The following is a 12,222-nucleotide window of genomic DNA, read 5'->3' as shown; positions in this document are numbered from 1 at the left end:
TTCGCATAAGTTCAAATGCTGTTAAGTAATACAGATGTGAAGTCTCTTCACCAACCTTCATAACACATCTGCTGGAAAGATCACCTTTCATCAGAAAGGAACACTTTCCTTATGTGTGACCGAACGCCTTTGAAATCTTTTTTATTTCCCAGGCATGTTTGGGTTTTTTTCCTAGAAAAAATGTACTCTTGCTCCACAGGTCTCTCTTACTAAGATCTTCATTTAGCTCTTAGACTTTACCTTTCATTAGTGACTACCATAGCATTGTTGGTGCTTCTCTGTAGTAAAAATGAAGGGCCATTTTCCTCTCTTGCATCTGCAAGCAGAGACAAGCTAGAAAGCAGAGTTACAACTGCATGAGGAAATTGATGCTTCTCTCATAACAATAGACTTGTGGTAAATGACTGATTTACACCAATGCAAGTGACATGAAAAAGAAGATCTGCAGTATTGTAAGATGAAGAAATAGGGCAAGAAATATCAAGTGACATGAGAAAGGTCATTAAAACAGATTCTGGGATTAGAATTTCCTTGCACTTCTGCACTTCAGTGCATATAAATGTTTTCTGCATCTTTCTTTGCACTCAGCTGTTAAGAAGCATCCAAACATGAATGCATATTGTGTGTAGCATATCCAAGGACTGTTCGGTGATTTCAGAGTGCTCTGACTACAAGAGGAGTAGGACTTTTTCTCTAGCATGGATTTTACTACCTTCCATTTGGCTAGAAAAGTAACTTTCCATTTTTAGCACTCTCCCTTGCAAAATGCTGAATGGCCTCAGTTCTCCTGATGCCTCAAACCTTGTACCACATGGCCCTAACTATGGTAATATGATGTGCATAAACCAAATGGTACCTCACAAGTATACAGATGGTAGTTTCACTGAAAGTCAATAGTGGCCACACATGTGCAGGCATGAGAAGATATTGCTGTAGAAACTGCATCTAGAAACCACATCTAAATTCTACTGTGCTACAAAACCGATCCTTAAAACTACTTTCAATAACAAATGTAATCATTTAGTCTAGCACATCAAAACATGACACAGAAGTCCATCTGTGCTATTCAAAGCCCTCGTGCTGCCAAACATTTTAAATCTAATCTGATTTGTTTTACATGTACTTATTAGCACCTAATTCTGGGTTACATCACTAAAATCTTTCTTAGAACACTGTCATTTTCCCAGTAATTCTGTTTTGGCTTGATTTGGCTTGATTTTGTCTTGATTGTGGCTCTATTGTGATCTTTCCCTCTGGATTTAATATAAAGGGGTTCCTGACATTTACAGAACAAACACCTGCTGAAGTCCCTTGGGCATTTTGAATCCAGAAGAACAATAAAAAAGGCTTATCTTGAATGTAAGACTTGGTAAACTGATTTCTTGTAATAGGCAGGAGTGCATCATGATTCTGAATTGGGGTTGTTCCCTAGAGTGAGCCCTGAATGTCAGGTGTCACAAGAGCATGAGAACACTTACCTAATAAATAGAGAACCCTGTGACAGTCTCTCCACTTATTTTTTCACCTCATAAATATGTCACTTTATCTCCATGCTCTTTTTGAGAATTTTTCCACCACCTCTGATGAAATGGAACTATCCTGGAAGTTTTTAAGACAGAGCTAGGCTGCCATTTATGCTTTTGCTGCAGAGAAGAAACATTAATAAAAAACATCAGGTCCCATTTTGGGCTCAGATATATTGGACCATCATGTTCCATCTTCCTTTCATCCTGAAGAGCCTGACTCCATGGTCAAGTACTGTCATGTGGGGCAGAGAGTTCCATTGGAGCTTGTCTCTGGGCTTTCAGAGCTGCAAATTCTTTGGAGAGAGTGGAATAGAGGAGACAGGAAATCTTATTTCAGGCTCTTTTACAGATTTCCTGTGTTGCTCTATAGGCAGTTGTTCAGGTCTAGGTTTTCAAAAGTCATCAATTAGATATTCGGCAAATTGATTCTTAAAAAGTTTTGGTTTGTAGGATATCCAACTGGTAATGTTGCACATCCTCAGTTCATGGCTCTTACAGAATTCTGCAGCAAGCCCTATAAATGCTGATTTTTGAATGCCAAATAAATATCTTCTTTTAAAAAAAAAAAAAAAACTGTGATCTTCCTTTCATATCATAGGAAAGATAAACCCGATGCTGAATATGCAGATATTCTTCAGAGTAGGACAGGGATTACTGAAAGACTTCCAAATAGGAAAGCATGAAAAGTGTGAGACTGTTCAGTTCATAAGAGATGCAAAGAATAGAAGAAACACAAAGAATAATAATAATAAAAAATAAGAGAAGCAATAAAGAATGCTGCTGCTTTGCATTTCTTTATACTTCAAAAGGGACAATGGATCATGTTCTGGCAATTAGATGGACTACTGGACTAAATGAACTTCTGCTTGAATCCCACTGGGCAATTCCTACAGCAGACACAGAAATGTGATGTGTGATGCAGGCCAAAAAGAGGTCCTGCAAATGTGTTCTCAGTCATTACTCATCTTAAGGGAGTGTAACGCACTCTTAAAGATTTGTAAAGTGCTTGAGATTCTCTTATACAGGGTGTGAAAAATCATAAGTGTGTGTGAGTGCATGTGTGTCTGCACATGCTTCCTTGAGAGGGTTTTAATTTATGGACAGAGACTTTTGCACACAAATAAACACAGCCATACATAGTTTCATGTCCTCTTGAATTAACCCATCTGGCCAGACCTCAATATCATGGACTGGATTCATTTAGATAACAAAAGAGGAAAATAGAAGGATTGGTGAAGCAAACTGGAAAGTACAAGTGAACTCAGGGAAGCTCAAGGTGTCTGGGCCTAGTCTATAGAAAATGTATTTTAAGTAAATGTCAGATTTTGTCCCAGCATCTACCTAGCACAAGTCTTCACACACGAGTATCTTTGGGCTCTGTAACATATGATGTGGAAGCTTGTACACCCCATCAAGTAGTCCCCTGGGCAGCTATTTTCTGTTTTCTTTGCCTTATTTTCAGTACTACCATCACAGCAGCAGTTATGCTCCAGGTTATGCATGTTGTGTTACAGCTTGATGTTGTCATGTTTCTGTCATACCTTGATATTGGCTTCAAATTCAGTGATCTTCTTCTATGTAAATGAAAGGAATGAATTATAAGATGAGGTCCTTCCCATGTGAGTAAATATGATAGATAGAGGATATTGATTTAAAAAATGAGAATGTAAATTACTTTTAAATATTGCTAGCATGGGATTTTAGCCCTATGGTTAAAGAGCACTTGACAAAACTGTTTCTGTGTTTAAAACAAGCTCGTAGCAAATGAGGTAATATTTCATCAAGGTTTATCTATCATCATATTCAGTCTGATCAAGTTTAGTAATGGAGATAAATACAGAGTCTAATTGCTCAAATATTAACCAGCTGGTAGACCAGCAGCCTTTTCATTGCTGCTTAAATAGCAAAATTGTGACTCCTTCTACTCACAGAAAATCAGAGTAGTCCACAGAAACGGTGTCACTGAAGCCAGCTTACTAACTGTTTGTCCAGGGAATTCACCCTAATCCCTAGGATTTTTCAGTGCCTATGCTGTTGTTATCAGCAAGCTGTAGAAAAGGGTAAAAAGGAAGATGTGTTCCTAGAAATTGGAAAGGGACTTAAAACTCATCAATCAGCAGCTGCTGAAGACCAGACCTGCCATCAGACTTTTGCAGATATGAAAGCTGCCTCACCCCGTTTTTCACCTGAAGTTTTAATTTTGTATCAAATAAATGCATAGATTCAAGCAATACAGAGTTGAAAAGTGATGCTTGTACCTTACTCAGAAACTTAAAGAATTTCTTCTACATCCTTCCCCTCCCCTTTCCCCAAGATTTAACAAAGTCTCTACCTCCTGGGCACAGTGAAATTCAATTTTGCTGACCATGACTTTAACACCACAGACTTCAGCCCACTCAGCTGGGCTCCTGCTAGCTTCAGCAGCATGGTATCAGGGCTCCAGTGATCTCTTCTTAAAAGCCATTTTTGGTATGTGCTAATCTGTTAACCTCTTCTTTCTCCTCCTAGTGGCTATTATAGTAAGAGAATTTAAGAGTAAGGACAATATTTTTAGGGGAAACGTGGTATTCTTGGTTTCATTTGTTGGTACATAAAAACTTGGGAGTGTGGGAGTGTGATCTGCCTGATTTCCAAGTACACAAACCATCTGCCAAGATCTGAGCAGACTTTATCAGGAAGATGGCTCAGTTCTCTGCCTGTGCCTGACTAGTCCAAGGGGCTTTTCTCTAGCCCAGATCAGGCTCTGCAATCATTTATAGAGCTGTTCAGGAAATTGAACTTCTTTTCCTCTGAAAAATAATACAGACTTTTTTTATTTCAATAAAATAATTCATGATCAAATAACAGAAAACGCAGCCTACAAAAACCCACTGTTTCGATTACTGAAAACAAAACAAAAACCTCAAAAAAAACCCCAAAACACATTTCACTTACTGGCGACCGCAAGTACTGTTCTGTTCAAGACAGAATTTGTTTGTTTTAAAGTTCCTTTTTACTGAAAATTTTCAACTAGTTTTTAATGAACAGGGCTTTGGACTTTCTGTTGTTGAAGGCAACAGGAGATCTGGCACAGGATCAGTCCTGCAATGATCAAAATGAGGATTTTGCCAGATGATCTCTTGTATAGGAATACTCAACACAAATGTTGCAGAAGAGAACTGAAATAGAGCATAATGGAGAAAACATCCAGAAAACATCGAACAGCAGGCAGTAGATTTTCTCAGGACAGCCATCTGTACATTAACAGTGATCCAGCTTAAACAAAACTTACAAGAAAGACCCTCTCCTGTTACATACTCTTTTTGGCTTCAAATAGTGTAGATAAAGATGCAATACCTGTTTATTTCCACAGCACCCGGGACAAACAGTGCTGACCTTCCCCAGAGTTTTCATGAATCAGTATTGACCTGTTCATCTGTAACCACTAATCCTTGACTACTTCTGAATGAAATAGAATATTAAAAGAGATTTCCTCCTGAGCCCAGTAAAGAGCTTGAAATTTTTCCAACTCTGCTAGCCTGCTAATCCTTAAATTATATATGTTTTTTTAATCTGGTCTAAGTGGGTGTCTCTGCTTTTAGTCACTGACAGACATGCCTTAATTTTGGTGGCTGTTATCCTGGAATTTCTTCATCTGTACAGTGAAGGGTAAGCTACCTCTTTAGGCTCATCATATGACCACCATAAAAAAAAACAAGACTGACTTAGATTTTTAAAAGTGGGTGCTTAGGAACAGTTCTCTAGCCTGCACTGTGCAGAAAGACCTTCCAAAGATTTAGACTTCAAATGGGAATAGTCCTTTGAATTTTTTAGAAGATATCATCCCTGGAGCTTTATTTAGACTCAAACTTAGTGCCTGGATTTTTCAAACTTAATGATCTGCCTGTGGCTTGCAAGGCCAATACTGGGAGTCAGCAGGCATTCAGTCCATTGGAAAATTGGGCCAGTTATCTTAATCTGGCCTGCAGAAATCTAATCTTAGCCAGAAGTTTGCACCATTTGTCAGCACACAACTCTTCCTTCTCCCCTCAGAGGTTTTCCAGATTGCATGTATCACATTTCATTGGGGAGTCCTCTTATTTTTTGAGTAGCCTTATGCTATTTTTTTTGGTTGGTTGTTTTTGTTTTTAGCCAGCTCTGTCAAGAGATTTCATAAGGTAACTTCATTAAACTTAAGGAAGTTACCACACTGACAGTTTGCAGTGTGTTGTGAAAGGTGTAGTGACTTGGAAAGTCTGACTCGTTGTCAAAATGAAATGTGCTAATGCTGTGCGTAAAAACCCACTGGCCCCTCAGGGAAAACAATGAAAATATTCAGCAAAGACACAAGCCTGCCTTTGTATTGTGTGCTTTCTGTTTCTCCTCTTCTATCTTTTTGCTGTGGAGGCCCTCTGATAGAAAATGAAGGCTCTAGTTCTTTATTTCCTTGGTAAAGTAGGGCACAGAAGTTGTTGCAACAGCAAGTCAGTCAAACGTGGGATTATAACTGCTAAAAGCAGTTGAACTTCTCTCATTTGCAAGGAATATGAGGTGTCTAAAAGAGTTGTATTGCACAGCAGCCTCCTTTGCAGAGTCCAGGTGCTGGCCCATGCATTGACTCACACCAGTGCCATAATCACTCCTAGTGATTCCCAAAATGTCTGGAACTAAAGAAGATAGGTGCTAGAGCAAGTTTCGCACAGACTTAGGTCTATGAAAACATTCACTATCAATGTTGCTGTTGTAAGAGGTTTCTTACATCAGTTGCTTAGCTTAACCTACAAGTGCTTATATTGGATCCTACATCTCGTAAGCATCTTGCAAGGGAAAGAAAATCACCTTTTATAAGCCAGTGAAGTTGCCAAGGAAGAGAGCCAGTGGAATCATCTTGCCTACCCTGTGCCCATCACTACCACTGTGGAACAGGAGTAGTTGCTGATGTACTGTTTGCCCTTTCATGCTCTTGATGCCACGCCAAAACCCATTTTTCCTTAAGGGCTTGCCTTTTCCCGTAGGTGATGCCCTGAATCTGAATGATGTACAGGGCCTTGCATAAGACTGAACTACACCTGAGTGTGCCTGAAAGGTATAAACACCAAGCTCCAGGAGTTCCCAAAGGAGGTGGTTACTCCCTCTTCCAGTTGCATGGTCAATTCCTCTGTATGAGATACATGGTGTTGATCTTTGTGGTAAGTGATGTAGGAGGGACCATGCACAGTTCTTCAGAGGACCATGCCCCACCTTTACTTGTACATTAAGACTTTAAGAACAAGCTGAGAGCCCTTGTACACAAAGAAAGGAGACAGTGCTGCATAAGCAGCAACTTATACCTCTCTTTCTCCCAGTCACACACATTGCTGTACTGTAAGATGACTGATCTGTGCCTTCAAGGAGCAGGAAAAGCTAGACCTCACTGAAGCTAATGATAAAGGATTCATTTTTTAACAAAACCAGGGTTTCTCTGTTCTCTTTCTACCCAAGTGTATGAGGTACATTGGAATGTCGTACTGCACTTTGAGTGGAGAAAAACCTTCCTCACTGCAGCAGGTGATCAGGTGGTCAGGGGTTTGCTCACTTCACTTTTCTTTCTAAAAAGCTGCCATTCTTTTCCCTGACCCATATTAGACAATACCTCATTTGTTTATGTCCAGTCTCAGTTGCTCTCATGGCAGCTCTCTGGAAGTGGGGATGGTGTTGATTGCACCCTGGGTGAAGTAGCTGTCCTTGCATTTTAGCTCATGTATGCCTCTGATGGATGATCCACCATTAAACAAGGAGTCCATGCTGACTCTTGAGAGAAAGATTAACAAGTAAAAGTTCAAGACAACTGTGTCTGGTGATGCTTTCACTGCTATGCCATAAACAAATAACAGCACAAAATCTTCAGTGATAAGGCAGTGTATTTTATGAAGCAGGAAGCATAAATTACACAAACGTAACAGTGGACTTTTAAAGTACAGTATTGTGAAAGCCATTTGCTGTATTGAAAACACTTTCTTCTTTGAATTTTTTCCTCATGTCTTCAATTTGTACTCATTGTTCTTAACAAATAGAAAGAAGCAATACCAACAAAGTTGCATCAGATGAAGTTCAAACCAGTAGGAGGTCAAAGTCAATTAATCCTGTTGGAAATGAGTTTGTTCTTTTTTTAATTAAGAAACAAAATATCCTCTATTGATCAAGCAAGAGGCTATGCTATATCCACCTGGGAGCAGATGGTAGTTTTCTTCCAGTTGCACTCCCGCAGCAACTCTGGCATTAAATACAGCAGGTGCACAGGAAACCAGTCTGGAGATACATTGCTATATCTCCAGTATGGCTTACTTTACTCCAAAGGAAACCATAAAGGAGATACTTTGCTGGTTTCTGGGGTGTCGGTGCCCTGTGAGCCAGCTGAGAGGGAAAATGGGTCAACAAGTAGCCAACAGGGAGAGGAACTCAAGGGGAGAGTATCTGACATGGTGACCAGGCCCATGACGAGGTCCATGCCCAATTGCAGGCCCCAGGCCCATGCTCAGCAGGAGCATCAGACCCTACAGCCATGCCAAGGCCCCCAGGGGAGCTGGCAGCCACTGGGGGATGGATGGTGGAGCTGTCTGTCAGTTGCTGCTAATCCACTAGAGGCCATTGTGACACAGAGTAAAGGGTGCAGGACAGAGCATTTCACTCCAGTGCTGCTCAGCTGTCCTCTGCATTCAGTTCAAAATGATGAGTTAAAGGGTTTATTTAGTAGATATTCAAGGGGTGGTGGAGTGGAGAAGTGATTCCTCTGGAAGTTGCGAAATTTCCCATGTATTATGGAGGAAACTCTGTTAGGCAGAAGCATTGATTTGCTCACGCAGTTTGTGTTTCAGCAACACAGAGTGTATATTATTGTGGTGTTTTGAACAGGATGTGCAGTACTGTGCAATTATTTGAAATTTATAAAAACATTCTAATGATTTCTTTTCCTCTTTACGTTATTTTAGAAAAGCGGTTGCCTAAGGATTGTTGAGGAAATACTGAGATGGCGTTAGAAGTTAGTTAATATGCACTCTCTCTCTTACTCATCCATGAAAATGTGAGAAGAAATGGGTTATTTCTGAAGGAGAAATGTGTTTCTTCTGGGGTGGCTGGTGAGCTATCAGAAAAATTAAATTTACTAGTGATGCGAAGAGAACCCTGGCAACTGGGGAAGGGGAGAGCAGGAATCAAATCAGGGCAAATACAGCTGTCAGGAGGATAGAGCAATAGTGACAAAGGAAGAAAAAAGGGATACCCAAGGAGGCAAGGCTCCTGGCCACACTAGCCTGTGTATCTGAATGCAGGCAGACAAGTGATCATCTCTAACAATTGCTGGGCCCTCTGTCAGAAGAAAGACCTAATGCATTTTAGTTGGCCTTTCCATTTACCCCTGCAGCTATTTGAAAATACAACAAAAGCATTTGGTGAACTGCTGTAAGGCGGTCCACCAAGTCCAGTCTTCCATTGAAGAGAAATCCTGCCAAATTGGCTAATTAGTATTAGTGAGAGAATTCTTCATCACTTTTCTGTTATGTACGATACAGTACATGGACAAAACTTTTTATATATATATATATATATGTGTGTGTGTGTGTGTGTATATGAAGATATTATTTCAGAAATCACTATAGGAACATTAAATATCTGTATGAAAAAAGACCAGAAGGTCTGTGAGATGATGTAGTGTCATCATGGCAAACATTGTTTCTTGTGGTAGCAATATTATAATCTTTCTTGTGTTGGGATTTAGGGAGCATTAAACCTAATGAGCCTTTCTCTGGTATTCCTGAGACTGGAATAAATCAATAAAAATTCCGCTGCAGTCAACAGACTTGACAATCACTTAATTTGTTGTATGTGGGTGCAGGAACAGGCTCCCAGCCTCAGGGAAAATGTGCACATTGCCACTCTTACCTGATGCCCCTGGAAACATATTCATGTGTGGAAAATAATTCCCTGGAAAACAGAATAGCTTCTTTCATGTCTGAGGGGACTGATCCCACCTGTTTTTTAAGGCTGTGCAATGGCTGCTCATTGTGTGAGAGTGTTGGAGAACTTGGTCAGAGAGCAGCTGTCAGCATCAAGTCTAAAATTAAGGAAAGCAGGAAACACTGATTTATTACTCAAAAAGCAAATCTCTTCTTTATGAAATAGACAGTTTGCACGCACATGTTTTTAGACAAGAATATTCCAAGGAGTATGTGAGAGACAGAGAGCAAAAAGGGAATGCTTGCTAGGTAGGCAGGATTTTTTTAAATAGAAAACCATGAATTTAATGAGTAAAGCATCAAACCTGCACTGTAGGCCCTGTGTTTTTAAGGATTTAGAAAGCTAATATAATATGAATCCCACCATATAATCCCGTGTTCAAAAAAAGTTAAATAATAATAACAATGTAACCTCATCCTCTGTATTTCCTCATTTCCTTAGGGCCACAGTTTCAAAAGGTCTTAAAAAACATAGCAACAATACATTCCAACACTTCCCTCTGATTATGGGAAAGCACCCTGCCCTCCAAACCTAGGTAAGTGTTGACGTGCTCAGTACCTCCAACCTTTTCCTCTATGAGCAGTTAGAGGAATGGGTCACATGTGTGTAATAGGGGTCAGGTCTTTATTTCAGCTTTTGGGCCTGGCCCAGTGAGCATTTAAAATTAGGCTTGGGGTTTGTTAGCTGAAGAAGTTTAATGGGTTTTCACTGAAGTATTGTGTGGTATTTAGCACTGCTACCAATAAGGTTTTGGGGAATTGAGCTCCCTCTGCAAACTTTAATATTAATCTGCATATACAAGAGAGTGCATTTCCTTTTAGTCTAAGAGGCACTGCCTGCCCCCCAAGCTGGTCTTTTAAATTACCTGTGAGGTCCTCATCCTGCGATAACAGCACCCTGCCCTCCCCAGGCAGATTTTTCTATCTACACAGCAGTGTTGGGCTCTTTCTGGGGTTATGTACAACCTCAGGGGTCTATCAGCATGGAGCTTGCTGAAAGATGGATGGCTTGGAGAAAAGTGAGGGAAGAGTCAGACTTGGTTGGAAATGTTTAGTAACTTCTCTTGGGAAAGCTGGAAAAAACCTGAATAACTGACAGGAACGGGAGCAGGCATCAACAGACCTCTAATGCAAACTCTGACTAAATTTGGAGAGTCCTGTGGACCTCAGTAAACCACAAAGAAAACACTGCCTTTTAATAATGACCATGAGCATCTGTACTTGTGCTAAATATTTCATTCAAGATTCTTGGGTAAATTTATAGGCATTTACTTTTCTCTGTGAGTGAGTAAACTGAGGCATTAGGAAGCATTTGGCAGCTGATTTTGTGCAGATAACAGCTGCAGATCTGGATCTATAATCTAGCAATCCTGATCACTGTATAACTGCTTTACAGTGCATCCAGAGGAGAAAAAAAAATCATCTTTCTTTAAGCAATATAAACTAAACCATGGTTATTGATTTGGTGTTTTGCTTTATTTAAATATATGTTGATCTGTTTTTCTCTTTGTCTTTGAATCTTCTAGGGCAAAATGAACTCTAGTCCAGTGCTACCATACTCTAAGTACATTCTGGAAACTAATTTAACTGGATCCATTCCTTGATTTTAAAATAAGGGAATGCAAAATTGTTTTGAACTGTTGTTTCATCAACTAATTTTAGTTCAGGTAAACCCTCTGAGGGATTTGGCTGTGCTTATGATTTTGTAATAAATATTCAAAATACTACTATCAAAATAGCCTCTCTCCAGCTAGGACAAAGCCACACCATCACCACAACATTTTGGTGACTTCAGCAGCACATGTTATGACAGAAATGCTTCAGTCTTGAGAGTAACTACTTCCCTATTTTTTTAATTGTCTCTGTGCCAAGAATATTTGCCTTTCTTCTTCTTCTTCTTCTTTTATGCACATGAAACAGAGTTCTCCATTACATTGTGCTTCAAATCTGCATTTTCCAGTGCCTGGAAAAGACTTCTCAGCCCACGCTGTAGGTCTCTGGAGTAAAGTTTTGTATGCAGTGAGAAGTACATCATGCTTCAGCCATAACGGGAATGTGCACAGCTTTGTGAAGTTTCTCAGAATGACTCAAAGAGTGGAAGCAAATAAAAAACCACAGAGATATTTGTATCTTAAATGTGCTTCAAGTAACTGCATTATTACCACAGCACATCTTAGGCTTCCCGTTTTTGCAGATTGCACATTGTCACCACTTCCTAAATAGTTGTATTTATTTATTGAAACTCAAGGGTTTTATTTAACATCTCACTTAAAAAACACTTCTCCTTATCCAAATCATTTAAGCCAACATCTCCAAATTTGGGTGCCTATAGCAACCCACCTTAATCCTTATTTAGACATGCATACAAGTAGCTTCATCTTTAAGGGAGACAGCTGAAGCATTTGTGGTAACCATACTTCTAATTTCTTTGGTTGCCTGGCTTTGAAATTAGGACCTTACCAGCGCAGTTAAAATGCCAGGTGATAAGAGAGTCCTGAGTTATGGTAAGGGCTGCAATCGGGACACTCATGTAATTATAAGTTAAGCATAAGCTTGAGTGAAGTGCTGGATTTGAGGTTTTGTTGCCAATGACTGACGCACATGGAATTGAGGTGAGATGGAATGGAAGTTATTTGGTCATGTCCCACTGCAGGGGACGTTCAGGGCATAATTCCCATTAACCTCTTCCAGGATGCCAGCACTGGCACTTAGATTTGGAAAAGTTA

This window comes from Antrostomus carolinensis, unplaced genomic scaffold (assembly GCF_000700745.2).
Source record: "Antrostomus carolinensis isolate BGI_N321 unplaced genomic scaffold, ASM70074v2 scaffold20870, whole genome shotgun sequence".
NCBI lineage: Eukaryota > Metazoa > Chordata > Aves > Caprimulgiformes > Caprimulgidae > Antrostomus > Antrostomus carolinensis.
This window is presented reverse-complemented; position numbering follows the sequence as displayed.